At 33.7% G+C, this 14,634-nt stretch overlaps 1 protein-coding gene across 1 annotated transcript in view; it reads left to right on the forward strand.

Moving 5' to 3' along the window:
- The first annotated feature begins 3,920 nt into the window (after positions 1 to 3,920).
- The window catches only part of LOC148305175 (facilitated trehalose transporter Tret1-like), a 74,272-nt gene continuing 63,558 nt past the window's right edge, over positions 3,921 to 14,634 (forward strand). Inside the window, exon 1 of the mRNA XM_088267094.1 lies at positions 3,921 to 4,398. The gene's annotated coding sequence lies outside the window, so the exon portion shown is untranslated. The remainder of the gene's footprint in view (positions 4,399 to 14,634) is intronic.

The raw sequence follows: 14,634 nt of genomic DNA on the forward strand, positions 1-14,634 counted from the left end.
GAGACATCTATTGGTGAGATGTAAAAAAAATATAATATGAGACTTACAATTTTTTTTTAATTAAGCACTTGTAAAAGTCCGCTTTTGAGAATGTAAACACTAGTTTCGAGAACTAATCCACTCTTACTGTGTGTATATTATTGTACATATATTAATTTAGTTATAAATTACAGTAACTGTAAACATAACGAGCAAATCCATTCAGTAGGGCCATGATACGTTGTGCTACATAAGCCGCAGCTATATTTAGAGTCACTTGGACGTTAGGTAATTAAAAAAAAATAACCTCCCATCAGTCTTATGACGTCGGCAACGTGGAAACTATGGTGAAATAAATAAAAAACGAAAAATTATATGGTTTTTTATTTATAATAAGCTTTACATAGCTGTACCAGGCTACGCGATGCTGTGACTCATGAAAATATGAAAGCATTTTCAATGCTTTTGACAGCACTTATGACAACATTTGTTAAAACCACTATCTCTGCCATGAGCAATGTTACATAGTTACTATTACGTTCAATGACGGCGTGTTTTTCAACAAAATATATTTTTTACATAGTCATCTGATACATTTCTCTAAGTGTATATATGTTAAACACGCGCGTATTTGAGTACAACTTTGTGTAAAAATTTCAAAGCAATCAGCGAAAAAATTATGGAGATAGACGAGATTGAACAAAAGAACATTTACATTTTTATTTATAAAGATAGTACACAAATCCATTGACAACTAAATGATTTTGGGTAACGTTAATTGCTTTTACAAAAATTATCGAAAAATATTTCATCTTATAATGTTTTTTTGTAAAAAAAAATTAATCATTGGGTGATGTTTATTTTTCGATTACGCCTGTTTTATGCAATTCTTCATACATTATGTAAGGCAGATTGCTATATTTAGTTTTCATGTGCTATGGGTAATGCTAGAACACGAAGTAAACCTAGGTTTATCCAGGCCGGGTAATGTTAGGTTAGGTTAGGATAGGCTAAGTTTTTTAAATTTACCATACAATATCTGTACCCGACGGATTCTCCAGTTCTTTGGACACGTTGTGCGTGGCAACGAGGATAGCCTGGAACGACTAGTTGTGATCGGTAGCCTGGAGGGAAAGAGAGGGAGAGGAAGATCCCCATACGATGGACCGATCAAATTAAGGCAGCAGCAGGCACCTCAGTGGTTGGAGCGCTACGTGCAGCGCAGTCAAGGAATAACTGGAGAAGAGTCATTGCTTCTGCAAGCGTCATAACCCTCAGCAATGAGGAATAAGACGAAGAAGAATACAATATGGTTGTTACCTTTTAAAGATTTTTTTATTATAAAACGTATAAATTCAAATATTATGTTTAAATGTTCCTTTGCCCTGACTATACTTATTTTGTCTACGTTTTTCTAACATTCTCCAATCAGCATCGGGTAGATTTAAGTGTACACGGGTAAACTGCGAATTCTATTTTATTTTTGTCAGTTTTCGAAGTTTATCCAACAGAATTGGGTAATGTTAAGTTGATCCGGATACACCTAGGTTTACTTCGTATTCTAGCATTACCCGTAACATATATACTCATACATGTACGAATATATCCGCTGCAGTTTTAAATTCGTAAAATTCACATGTACAACATTTCACTCAATACATTTATGTAACGCATTGTTTTCGGCGTGCACATATTTGTGCGTTTTAGTAACTTTATGTTGCGGTGGTGTGCACATATTTTTGGGTTTCAAAAACCTCATTTTTGTGCATTTCTGTTATCTTCAACTTCATATACAAAAAACGTAATGGTAGGGACTGACCGGAGTCATTTATTTGGTATCTGAAGCGCAAGACTGATGTCTTAATGACGTAATTAACGATCAAAATAAACACTGAGATGGGGAGATGCAGTGCTGAATACAGCATTGTGTGTGGATAGAGGAATGTTTAATCTAATTTCTTATTTATATTGTTTGTGTGACGTTTTATAGTATGTTAACGAAATAACTAACTACTACGTTGCTTCCCCGCAGGGGTAGGCAGAGAGGATAAATCACTACGCCACTCTGTCTTCCCAAACATGGATCTCCTGGATCTCCTCATAAATACTTCTGACCATTATCCACTCCGAATGGTGCATAGGGCACTGCATCAAATTGATGCGATGTTAATTTGATCGTTTATCATATTAAGGCAAAATGATCAGTCCTGCGCTTCAGGTACCAGTCCAGGGTAGTATGAAAAATATGAGAGTGAAAAAACACTTTTATTTATTTTGAGCCCCCTGGGAATTGAACCCGGGACCTCCAGAATGATAGACAAATGTGCTAACCAATACACTATGTAGGCGGACAAATACATATTACGAGTACAGATGGAAAAATTCTTTTCCATCTATTTGAGATGTAAAAAAATGTTTACACTACCGGAATGCCCGTTTTGTTAATTAAACAAAGTCACTGCGTACTTGGAAAGGAGGAAAACAAATTAATTACCATTTCCCCACGAACTCCCACACCATAACGCCCAATGTTGCAACTGTGTGCTAAATTAATTCAAGGTGCCAACAAGAATGATTTATAATAGTGCTACTACGATAAAGGTGCCGGATTTATTCTTAATGCATAAAGTATTGCATAAACCAAATTTACATAAAAGGCAATGCATAGGTTTTTTTTGCTGGTAAAAAATATAAGAAAATTGGGGCTTGTAGAAAATACTATACTTGTCGAAAATATATTACCAGAAACTAAAAAGACAATTTGAAAAAACCCGCTTAATTTAAAAAAAAAGATATTATATTGTAAGAAAAATAAAAGTGATCAAGTTCATAGCGGGAAGGGTTTTTCTTCTTCTACAATACCAGTTTTCGAACGAAATTTTGATTCGAAAATACTTTAAATTACCTGAAGCCAAAAAGACAATTTGAAAAACCCGCCTCATTCATTTAAAGATATAAAGATAAATTAAAATGACCAAATTCAAACGGGAAGGGTTCTTTATTTTTTTTCCAACAAATTCAGTTTTCGAACAAAATTTTGACTCGAAAATACTATAAGTTATCGGAAACCAAAATGACAATGACAATCGGAAACCCGTCTATTTAAAAAAAAATATTGTAACATAAATAAAAATGATCAAATTCAAGTGGGAAGGGTTTGAGCAACTAACCAAACCACTAAGTAACCATCACGCCGCTTCCCGTAGGGGTAGGCAGAGAAAATAGAACGCCACCCCAATCTGTCTTTGCACACAATCTTCGCCTCTTCTACATTCATACATATTCTCATACACACCCGCTAATTATTTCGAATCCTGACTTGACCACGTCCAAGTATTTGAAATACTTGATCATGCCAAATTTTCCTCGGTCTTTCTCTGCTTCCATTACCGACCACATTAGCCTCATAAATTTGTATAACTATCCTTTCTTCACTCATTCGATTCACATGCCCAAACCATCTCAACGCACCTTTCTTAATTTTATCGATAATGCTTATCTTAGCCTTGCTTTCTTTCCTTAAATTACTATTCGAACATCTATCATACAACGTTTTGAGACACACTCGTCTGAGAGAACGCATTTCGATTGCATTCAGTCTACTGTTATCCTCCTTTTACCAACACCATGCATAAAAATTATACTTATTTTTTATGAGATATTGAAGCTTTAAGAAGCTATTTATACTAGTTGCACATTGGTCATGGGTATCGGATGGTTTATCTGTGGTTTGATGTTCAAATCTATGTTGAATTGTTTACTATTTACTTATTTCTCTCAATAAAACCGGTTTTCGAACAAAAATTTGGTTCGAAAATACCATAAAGTACCGAAATCCAAAAAGACACTTCGAAAGACCCGCCAGAAATAGTTTCAGTTTTTACACACAGGGTCGCCAATGGCGCTAACCCAAAAATATTCAAACAACAATCCACATGGGCTATGTTTATTTGCGCGGTTGCGCAGATCTGCCGCGTTTGTATTCAGACGTGTTGTTTATTCTGCACATATGTATATATATTTTACGTAATAATTCGCATTTAAATATAGACAACATGTTGTGCCATTTATAACAGTCGTCGGTGGACGCGAGAAGTTTTGTTTTTGAAAATAAAAAAATACATTTTATAACCATATGCTCGTTTAGCCGGCAGCTCAATATCGAACTAGTGACATTACGATTTGTTGGTTATGGTATTTTGAAGAAACTAGACGAATTTTAATGAAATTACTTGGTTTTTTTACGTTTTTACTGATCGAAATATTTCGCTGGACTGTTTTAGAGTGTGCTGTTGTGAGGTTTATGTCATAATTTTAGAAATATACCGTTTTGTTTACGTAGCTACTCGTCGTGAACGCATACAATTGTTGGTAGGCAAGCGCGTAGCATTTTTAGCGGGAGTTACCTCACTAAGAAATGTAAGTAAATTTGTGATACATATAATTGCATTTAATATACATATATATGTATGATAACACATACTAATTGAACCATTCAATCACACACGCATGTAATATGTATTTTTTAAGTCATCGTATTTTAGGTAATTTTACTGTTGCGTTTTAAATCTGTGAAGGTGACATTCAAACTTATTCTAAAAAAATCTTTTCTTGCCTAAAATAATTTAAAAAAAAAATGTTTTCATGTCAGAATATGCTTAAGTAGGTACTTAATTTATATATATATATATATATATATATATATATATATATATATATATATATATAAATATAAATATATATATGTATATATATATATATATATATATATATATATATATATATATATATATATATATATATATATACATATACATATACATAAACTACTACTACCATCACACCGTTTCCTTGAAGGGGTAGGCAGAGAGGATGGAACGCCACACTCTTCTGTCCTGACATACACTCCTAGCTACCGTTACGTCCACACATCTAGTCATATATGCCCCCCAATTGCGCAGACTTTTGACACCCCCAGATTTTAGGTTCTGATTGATCTGGTCGTTCCAAGTCTTTTTCGGCCGTCCTCGTTCCGTTCTCCCATTCAAATTTGCCAAATATACTTTCTTATACATTCTCTCGTTATCCATTCGTTCCACGTAGCCATAACATATCTTAATATGTTCAATTATCCCTAGCTCAGCTTTCCGTTCCGTTCTAATACCTTCATTTTTAATACTGTCGTACAACGATTTTCCACAAATTGCTCACTCCTTTCAACAAAATCATGTTTCAAAATACTTGATTTTTAAAAATAAAATGAAATGTCGCTCACTCCTTTCAAGAACGTCATAAATCAAAAACTTGATTTTTCAGGAGAACGTTTTTAAAGTTTCATAATATAACACAATGTATTAAAAGTAAATATCTAGCCACTTATTGAACTTTTTACTGTGCAACAGATCTTTTTAGGTAAAACCTGAAGGTTTTTTCTCCATTTGAAAAATATTTGGTGTATTTAAAAAAAAAATTTAACAATACCTTTTCTTAAAAATTCAAAAACAACCCTTTCTGCTCTGTAGCGGGTAAATATTGAGTTAAAAATATTCTGCTTTTGCTGGGATATAGTACATTTTCTGGGCATTCCGAAAACATGCAAAACTGAAAATTAACGATTTTTTATTAATGACGTTCTTGAAAGGAGTGAGCGATATACTAAGGAACTAAGGTAACGCATTTGATCAGCATTCACTCTGCTTTCATCCTTTCTTTCTCAACTCCACGTTTCGCTTCCAAACACCAGTGTTGGTACCAGCTCTCTGTCGTGAACCGCCAGTCTGGCATCCATGGACATATTTTTATTTGCAATCATTCCATGCAAAGCACCATTTATTCTATTCTCTGCATTCAATATAGAAACCACTTAAGGCGCGATAATCGATGGCCCGCAACGTATATTTTAAAACCCTGGCTTGGTATATTTAAGAGTACACCTTGGTATATTTAAGAGTAATGCATAATATTTATATTTTGTATTCTCCGTATTGCCATGAACATCCCTTCTTAGTAATCGATTATTTTCCAGTCCACGTGTTCCCAGAAACCGAATTATTGATTTTTTCCAATATTATATATGTATGTACTTGTGCTAACCTATACACCATTAAAAAAATCACTAATGTGACTATGGTATTTCAAGTGTTGATCTATTATTACACCTAGATATTTTATTTCTTTTTTGGGACATAAAACAGAACATAAGTTTTTACAATTTGAATCCCTGCAGTCACCATTGTGAATTGTAATTTTTATATTTGTCGGTATTTTGAGTTTATGTATACAAAAAGGGATATAGAATGTTTTATCTGTATCACAACGAATTTCGCAATCCTTGCGAATTTGACCTCTATAGGAGGTCATATTACCGCTGTTGACAGTTCGACCCAATGTGACCTTTGCGTATCCGCTATATTTAGGGGGCTCGACTCTGACGTCACGGTCGCGTGAACCACACAACCGTCCTCAGCGCGCTCAAGTTCGCCCGAGGACGATCCGGCGACCGAATCCGTACGGCCGGTCACCTTGTTCCGGGCGATGACGCGTGTGTAATTTGCACTTCTCGGAATATTGAAAAGGTGTGTTTTGATAGCTTTGCATGAATTATTTACACACGTTTGTTCCTGGAAAAGTTTGAAGTAAATAATACATACACACATATATTTATTTCTTTTCTTTCAACTCTTTAGCCACTCGTGTAATTTGTGATTCAACTATATATTTACCTGAAATTGCGCTATTTTATACACACACACATATATCGCTCACTCCTTTCAAGAACGCCATAAATCCAAAATCGTAAATTTTCTGTTGTGCATGTTTTCGGAATGCCTTGAAAATGTACTATATTCCAGCAAAAGAGGCAATACCTTTTCTTAAAAATTCAAAAACAACCCTTTCTGCTCTGTAGCGGGTAAATATTGAGTTAAAAATATTCTGCTTTTGCTGGGATATAGTACATTTTCTGGGCATTCCGAAAACATGCAAAACTGAAAATTAACGATTTTTTATTAATGACGTTCTTGAAAGGAGTGAGCGATATACTAAGGAACTAAGGTAACGCATTTGATCAGCATTCACTCTGCTTTCATCCTTTCTTTCTCAACTCCACGTTTCGCTTCCAAACACCAGTGTTGGTACCAGCTCTCTGTCGTGAACCGCCAGTCTGGCATCCATGGACATATTTTTATTTGCAATCATTCCATGCAAAGCACCATTTATTCTATTCTCTGCATTCAATATAGAAACCACTTAAGGCGCGATAATCGATGGCCCGCAACGTATATTTTAAAACCCTGGCTTGGTATATTTAAGAGTACACCTTGGTATATTTAAGAGTAATGCATAATATTTATATTTTGTATTCTCCGTATTGCCATGAACATCCCTTCTTAGTAATCGATTATTTTCCAGTCCACGTGTTCCCAGAAACCGAATTATTGATTTTTTCCAATATTATATACTATACACCATTAAAAAAATCACTAATGTGACTATGGTATTTCAAGTGTTGATCTATTATTACACCTAGATATTTTATTTCTTTTTTGGGACATAAAACAGAACATAAGTTTTTACAATTTGAATCCCTGCAGTCACCATTGTGAATTGTAATTTTTATATTTGTCGGTATTTTGAGTTTATGTATACAAAAAGGGATATAGAATGTTTTATCTGTATCACAACGAATTTCGCAATCCTTGCGAATTTGACCTCTATAGGAGGTCATATTACCGCTGTTGACAGTTCGACCCAATGTGACCTTTGCGTATCCGCTATATTTAGGGGGCTCGACTCTGACGTCACGGTCGCGTGAACCACACAACCGTCCTCAGCGCGCTCAAGTTCGCCCGAGGACGATCCGGCGACCGAATCCGTACGGCCGGTCACCTTGTTCCGGGCGATGACGCGTGTGTAATTTGCACTTCTCGGAATATTGAAAAGGTGTGTTTTGATAGCTTTGCATGAATTATTTACACACGTTTGTTCCTGGAAAAGTTTGAAGTAAATAATACATACACACATATATTTATTTCTTTTCTTTCAACTCTTTAGCCACTCGTGTAATTTGTGATTCAACTATATATTTACCTGAAATTGCGCTATTTTATACACACACACATATATCGCTCACTCCTTTCAAGAACGCCATAAATCCAAAATCGTAAATTTTCTGTTGTGCATGTTTTCGGAATGCCTTGAAAATGTACTATATTCCAGCAAAAGAGGCATATTTTTAACTTAATAATATTTACCCGCTACAGGGCAGAAAGTGTTGTTTTTGCATTTTGAAGAAAAGGTATTGTTTAATTATTTTTTTTTAAATATACTAAATATTTTTCAAATGGATATAAAACATTCAGGTTTAACGTAAAAAGATCTATTGCACAGTAAAAAGTTCAATAAGTGGCTTGATATTTATTTTTAATACATTGTATTATATTTTTTAACTTGGAAAACGTTCTCCTGAAAAATCAAGTTTTTTGAATTATGTCGATCTTGAAAGGAGTGAGCGATATATATATATATATATATATATATATATATATATATATATATATATATATATATATATATATATATATATATATATATATATATATATATATATATATATATATATATATATATATATATATATATATATATATATACATGTATACACACACATATATTCAAACCCTTGTCCGCACCCCAATGGTGCATAGGGCACTGCATCATATAAACGCAGTGTTATATTGATCGCTAACACACGAAGGAAATGTAATCAGCCCTCCGCCTCAGGTACCAGTCCAGGATAATATTGAATAAATATTAAAGTGAAAAATAACTTATATTTATATGGTGTATGTTACAGTGATCACCATCTAGTCTGTGACTGGTCGTAAGCCCTGTTAATATCCAGACTTTATTATTCTTCTGCATCTCGGCCGTCTAAACTTAAAACACAGTACGGGACATTTTTTTGTAGTACGTTTTTTTTTGCATTTTTGGACTAAGTAGAATCTACTCAGTCCAAACATGCAAAAAAACGTACTACAAAAAAATGTCCCTTACTGTGTTTTGAGTTTGAGCTTAGATTCTATGTTGAGATATCAATCAAAACATAAATTAATTTAAACACTCTGTATAAAGCGTTACAGATGTACACTTTTTGTATGAACATTTTGAAACCTCTACGTATTCTCAAATTCACTATTTACCACGCCATATCCTGGTCACACTGGCACGTACGCCGTTGACGTCATCCGCCCCTCGTGCTGTGACGTCAGCCGCCCTCTAAACGTGACGTCAGCCGCCCCCGTGCTATGACGTCATCCGCCCTCGCGATAGTCATCCACAGAGCCCCTGAAATTCTACCAAGTTATGTGAAATCAATATCCTGTCTCGCTTCGTAGTGAAATTCAACCCGTCGTGAAATAATCTGATGCAATATTGTGTATTACATTATTTAATTGAAAGATTTTTACATTTCGCTCACTCCTTTCAAGAACATCGTACATTAAAAAAAACTTGATTTTTCAGGGAGAACATTTTTAAGGTTTAAAAATATAATACAATGTATTAAAAATAAATATCAAGCCACTTCCTGAACTTTTTACCGTGCGACAGATCTTTTTAGGTAAAACCTGAAGGTTTTTTCTCCATTTGAAAAATATAAGTATTTTTAAAAAATAATTGAACAATACCATTTCTTCGAAATGTAAAAACAACAGTCTTTGCCCTGTAACGGGTAAATATTAAGTTAAAAATATGCCGCTTTTGCTGGGATACAGTACAATTTCTGGGCATTCCGAAAACATGAAAAAATTGACGATTTTTGGTTTATGACGTTCTTGAAAGGAGTGAGCGATTTCGACATCTCAATGAAGATTTTTATATTATTTAAATTTATTTAGTTACAAGAGTTTTTTTTCATTTAAATAATTCAATTCATTTTCTAGAAAGGTTATTATTACATTATTTAAGTCCTAAGCGTATTCTATGCATTTTGACATCTAAATATGGATGAAGAAGCATATTGATTTCTGGGTATTTACAGGGCGTATGACCTGTCTCATAGCCTGGTTAAGTGATCATTTTTCATGTGTATATATATATATATATATATATATATATATATATATATATATATATATATATATATATATATAAATATAAATATATATATATATATATATATATATATATATATATATATATATATATATATATATATATATATATATATATATATATATATATATATATATATATATATATATATATATATATATATATATATATTTATATCACTCAATTTATTAACAACATTTTGAGTGTGTCCAAATTCCTGCTGACAAATCTAGATAAATCTAGATAAATTCCTGCTGATAAATCGGTCGTAAGCCCTGTAAATGCCAAGACATCCATATTCTTCTTAATCTATGTTGAAGTGTCAAAAAGTGTGTAAAATAATAAATCCTAATTGGAGATAATCTAGATCTTTGAAAAAGCACTTGTGCACACTCAAAATGTTAAAAAATGAATATGTGTTTCTTTAATTCTTATAAAAATAAACTTTGTTTGAGATGAAACTAAATTGGCTCTCAAAGTGTGGTATTTTTCAAATACAACTGTTAAACAATCGGTCTTGTGATCTGAGAATCCACTTGAGAACAATTTGTTTTTACTTAAAAATATCATACATGTTTTTTCGTGGGTGTTTTTCTTAATCTAGCACTCTATCAACATTAGTGCGTTTCAATATTTTTATCAACTATCGGAAAAATTAGTTCAATCTTAGTTATAGTTCACTTAGTTATAGTTATAGTTCACTCAAAATTAGAAACAAACACATTTCAATGATAAATAAAAAAATACCGAAATACAATACAAAACAGTACTAAAAAAATTACATATTTGTACTTAATAAATAATAATAATAAATCCCTTACCGCACCCCAATGGTGCATAGGGCACTGATTAATATAAACGCAGTGTTATCTCGATCCATTACACATGAAGGAAAGGTGATCAGCCCTCCACTTCAGGTACCAGTCCAGTGTAATATTGAATAAATATTAGAGTGAAAAAATCAATTGTATTTATTAAACCCCCCTGGGAATCCAACCCGGGACCTCCAGAACGGTAGGCGAGCATGCTGACCATTACGCTACGGAGGCGGACAATTTGTACTTAGAAATGAAAATTTTCAACAGCCTCTCCTTAGAAATTAAAAATGTAAAAGACATAAAAGAAAATTAACAAACACTATAAACATATACAGACTATACAATAGAAAAATAAACAATATAACTGCCTTGTACCGCTTACAAATATATGTTCCTTGGTAATATATATTTTTAAAATATATATGTCACTATCAACGTGGTATTAAGCGCCCTTGAAGTAGTATTTTACGAAAATGGCGCTATATAAATTATCCAAATTTGCTATTATTATTATTATCATTTTCAACAAAAAAAATATTCGGAGAGGCTCAGCGAAACGAAAATTAAAATTTTGTATTAAATAGAAATGTATGGGCATTGTATTCAATTGTATAAAAAATGTAACATTATTAAATAATTTAAAAAAATAAAAAATATTATAATATAACAACACGGTGAATGGTCTCACTGACCCACCATTTTTTTAGCTGAAAAAAAAACAAGGTAAAACTAAACTTTTATACATTGAGTTTTATTTTAGTTTCATAGATTTATATTATCCACTGACACTTCGTGATGGAATTGCATTTTTAATATATTATTAGATTAAAACCAATATTTTTAGCTTTTCCACTTTATTTTTATTTGACCAGCGACCGGGTTTCGTCGTTACCGACATCATCAGACTGGTGGGAGGCTATACAAATTGTTATGTTATATATAAAACAAGGCAGATTTTAAACAAGGCAAATGATGCAAGGCTGATGATGTCGGTAACGCCGAAACCCGGTCGCTGGTCAAATAAAAATAAAGTGGAAAAGCTAAAAATATTGGTTTTAATCTAATAATATATTATTTTAGTTTCATTTTATATTGAGTTTCATTTACTACAGTTACAAATATTGGTGTGGCATTCTATTCTCTCTGCCTACCCCTACGGGGACCGGCGTATAGTCACTTTATTGTTACGTGATGGTTAGTTTTTTAAAAATATGGAAATAACGAAATCGGTTTATTTTATTAAGTAAAAACTGTCGGAAGAAAGAAGACTGTATCTTATTTTATTAAAAAAATAATACTTAACGATTTAGTCACCATTTCAGCTATGCGATTCTGGGTTGATGGTATTCTGTAACCGTGTGGTTAAGTCGTAAAATTGGCGCGTTTCTGTTAAATGGAGTGAGATGGATGGTGCCATTCACTGTGTATCATACGACCACTTACAGAAGAGCACTTTGCCCAATGTATTTTAATCTTATCTAAAACTAATTTACCGGTTCGATATCAGCCACGGGTGTTAAGTATACGACTAATAAATCTCTACTGGTACTCATAAACCAGATTATTTCAAGTTATCTACTGATCAATTACGTTTTTTACCCAATGTCAATATTATGCATCAGAAATGGGCAGTGACTGTAATTGCCGGTAGCATATTTCACTTAACCAACCATCACGCCGCTTCCCCGCAGGGGTTGGCAGAGAGAATAGAATGCCATATCACTCTATCTTTACAAATGTTCTTCGCCTCTTCCACATCTCCCCATACATACCCGGCGATTATTTCGACTCCTGACCTGACCACACCCGAGTATTTGACATACCTGATCATGCCAAGTTTTTCTCGGTCTTCCTCTGCTCCTTTTTCCAACTACATTCGCTTCGTAAATTTGTTTTACCGTTCTTTTTCCTAGCCCATTCATTCCACATGTCCAAGCCATCTTAAAAAAAAACATCTCATCCGTAGGGTGAATATCCAGTGTCCGATAAAATATATATTTTTTGTTAAATATTATACTTAATACTTTCTTATTCTCAAAGGTCCGATTTATATTTCGACCTCTTTAACCCTAGAAAACTAAACATTCGTCCGCGCGACGACGCCCTTCTGGGAAAAAGTGCTCTTATGTACTTCCCTGCACCCCGCACCCGCCAGGCTTTGTTTACGGAATAGTGATTTATAGTTAAATGTCTCTTACATTCATTCCTTATAAACCAAACTTAAGTGTCATGTAATCAGTTACTATTTTTAATAAATACTTTTGATAATTTTCACGTTTTTAATTGCGTAGTCCGTCTGACGAATGTTTAGTTACTATGTATCTACAAAAAAGTTCAATTGAATTAAATTCAATTCAATTTATAGAACAAAAAAATATATATACATAACAAACAATATTCAAGGCGTATATATTAAAAGTAAGCAAGAAGACTTAACGGTGTAGAAGAATCCCGCTTCCGAAAACTCCTTCGGACACATGTAACAGATCAATATCCAATGTGATATTGTTCAACATAGCGGTAGCTCTTCCTACAGGCATAACCATCGGCAGGTTCGTCCTGTGTATAGGAATGTGAAACAATCTATGTCGACGCTGTCTTAGGTAACTATCGGGAACATACAGACCAATGTTCCGGATAATTTCAGGATTATCGCAACAATCGATAAAAATGCGTAATCAAATACACATTCCTTCTAGTCTCTAAACTATTGTAGCCAAGCATACCCTGGAGAAACTGGGTCGGGTAGAGCCAAGGATAATAGCCGTACTCTCTCATGTAGAGATACCTCAAAAACTTCTTTTGGACTTTCTCTACCATAAGAGAGTACTTAAGCTCGGTGGCCCCCAGATCATCGAGCCACTCTCGAGTCTACTTCGCACCAAGGAGTTATAAAGAGTTCTCAGCTCGCGAGTATTTTGGAAAACCCTGGCAGTACGCAGAACAAATCCTAGCATTTTCAATGTATTACCACTGACTGCCTCTATATGATCGTGAAATGTCAGGGTGCTCACAAATCTAACGCCCAGATCCCTAACATAAGTTTAGTTATCTGGTGTTAAATAAGCCGTTATTTAATTCGATCACTGTAAATACTAACACATTTAACATTTAGCCATGATTAATTGTCCGCCTCCGTAGTGTAATGGTCAGCACGCTCGGCTACCGTTCTGGAGGTCCCGGGTTCGATTCCCAAGGGGGGTAAAATAAACATAAGTGATTTTTTCACTGTCATATTTATTCAATATTACCCTGGACTGGTACCTGAAGCGGAGGGCTGATCACCTTTCCTTCATGTGTAAACGATCAAGATAACACTGCGTTTATATGACGCAGTGCCCTATGCACCATTGGGGTGCGGATAAGGGTTTTGTTATTATTTATTATTAATTAAATAGGTATGTATATGTTGAATTATATTTTTACCGCGAAGGTTGTTTTGTTAAATATTTATATGTTTTACATTTAATTACCTATTAATTACATAAATATTTTGAGGGTTACGCAAATTGTACGTTTCGATTTCAGTAACAGCCTTGCTAATTGCATGAATCATCAGTAAGTAACAAACAAAAGCCTTGTAAATAATGATAATTTTTGATACTTTATGTAGCGCCATTTTTGCAAAATACTCCCTCAAGAATGCCTAAAACTTTTTTTAAATTCTCATCTTAACATAGATGAAGAAGAATAAGGTAGTCTGAGTATTAACAGGATTGTGAAC

The sequence above is a fragment of the Brachycentrus maculatus genome, unplaced genomic scaffold (genome assembly GCF_059751285.1).
Source record: "Brachycentrus maculatus isolate JH-2025_06_01 unplaced genomic scaffold, ASM5975128v1 h1tg000282l, whole genome shotgun sequence".
Classification (NCBI taxonomy): Eukaryota; Metazoa; Arthropoda; class Insecta; order Trichoptera; family Brachycentridae; genus Brachycentrus; species Brachycentrus maculatus.